This window comes from Silene latifolia, chromosome 1 (genome assembly GCF_048544455.1).
Source record: "Silene latifolia isolate original U9 population chromosome 1, ASM4854445v1, whole genome shotgun sequence".
NCBI classification, from domain to species: domain Eukaryota; kingdom Viridiplantae; phylum Streptophyta; class Magnoliopsida; order Caryophyllales; family Caryophyllaceae; genus Silene; species Silene latifolia.
The window spans coordinates 38,141,358-38,143,281 of NC_133526.1; the positions used below are offsets into that span (position 1 = coordinate 38,141,358).

At 38.8% G+C, this 1,924-nt stretch overlaps 1 non-coding gene across 1 annotated transcript; it reads left to right on the top strand.

The window, feature by feature from the left end:
• The first annotated feature begins 597 nt into the window (after nt 1-597).
• LOC141618492 (small nucleolar RNA R71) lies at nt 598-704 on the top strand. The gene has a single exon (XR_012531410.1). It is a non-coding gene; the product is annotated as a small nucleolar RNA R71 (small nucleolar RNA).
• Nucleotides 705-1,924: the final 1,220 nt, after the last annotated feature.

A 1,924-nucleotide genomic window follows, 5' to 3' on the forward strand; every position in this document is an offset into this window, starting at 1 on the left:
CTTTGGTAACCTTGGTTTTGGTTGAAAAAGGGTCTTTGATTTTGGTTTCTCATGGGAGGTGGAGTGTAGGTTGGTTGAGGTTTTGAACATTTTGGCTTTTGTATGAGAGATTTGGGTGGAATTTGGTGTTTTCATTGTAATAACTGGAATAAGGGGTACCACTCTTGTATGCTTGAAAAGCATTCACTTGTTCATTTGTTCCCCTACATTCACTTTGGTCATATCCCAAAGTTCCACAATTCTCACATATCCCACTTGGGATTGATGAAGATGCCGTCATGGCAAACATGATGCTTTGGTGATTTTGAGGCTTCTTCAAGTCTAGCCATAGCTTTTTTGAACTTCAAGTTGATGGTATCAATGTGAGCACTAAGTTGAGTACCCAATTGAGTAATAGAGTCCACTTCATGCTTTCCTCCTCAAGTAGCCTTACGAGGGCTACTATAATGTGAATTATGGACCGCCATTTCCTCAATCTTGTTCCAAGTTTGATTATCGTCAACTTCGGTGAACATACCATTTGATCCCATGTTGAGAATGTTTCTTGAGTCTTCATAAAGACCATTCCAAAATTTTTGTACCAAGAACCACTCGCTAAGTCCATAATGAGGACATGAGCGACAAGTTCCCTTGAACCGCTCCCAAGCTTCATACAAAGATTCTTCATCTCTTTGCTTAAAACCCGTAATTTGAGCTCTTAGCATGTTAGTCTTTTCCGGTGGGTAGAACTTTTTGTAGAAAGCTAGAACCAATTTCTTCCAAGATTCAATTCCGAGAGTAGCCTTATCAAGGCTCTTTAACCATTGTTTTGCGGTGCCAATTAGAGAAAAAGGGAATAAGACCCATCGAATTTGGTCTTGAGTTACACCGGTTTGTGAAATCGCATTACAATAGTCACAAAAAGTCTCCATGTGAGAATGAGGGTCTTCACTAGGCATCCCCCCAAATTGGCTTCTTTCGACTAATTGGATAAATGCGGATTTAGCAATAAAATTTCCGGTTAAGTGTTGTGGTGTGGGAGTACCATTGGGTAGGTTCTCCACGGTTGGTACGGAATGTGATGAAAATTTAGGCATTGTGGGTTGATTTTGTGTTGGATTTTGTGTTGGGTTCTCCTCACCTTCTCTTGCAAAAGGGTTGACGAACTCAATAGTGTTTGGTTGAATATCTATAACCTCACCAATACCTCTCAAAGTACCTCTAGTAAGTCTTCTATTGTTTGTCAAAGTTCTTTCAATTTCGTGATCAATGGGTAACAAGTTACCTTGTGATCTTCTAGACATGCAAAATATTAAACAACTCGAAAATAATTATAACAAACCTTGAGGAGTTTTACTTCCCCAAAGCAAAGAAAGACTAACGTGAGCGTGTCGTTGTACACCCAATCAAAACACATTTATAATACTCAACAAACAACTAATTAGTGGTAAGTCGAGGTCGATCCATAGGACGGTGTGCTTTGGGTTCTAAGTCTATCTATCTCAATTTATGCTAGTGTCACAATTTGGTTGGGTTTGTAGTTGTGTCCTGGACTAGTGCAAGCAATAAAGTAAAACAAGTAATAAAAGGAAGGATGTAAACAAATGACTAAAAGTGCTAGGATATCAAGGGGTCATAGGGGATTCATGGTGTTGATCATATAAACATGTTTACAAAGTTGCAAGCAATTAATGTTGTAAAGGAACCGAGTTGGTTTATGTCTTACGGTTCATAGGAAGAGTTGGGTCCCGGAGTCGAATCGATTATATTGTACAACACCTACAAGTCGACTTACTTTCCTCCTATTCAACTTCTATGCATGGTCTAACAAGATTCGAGTTGGTTTATATCTTACAAGTCAAGTTGAGTAGATAAGAGATGGTTGTAAATGCAAGGATTCATAGGCTTAGCATTTCATCAAACATAACATGTGCATAAAGTTGAC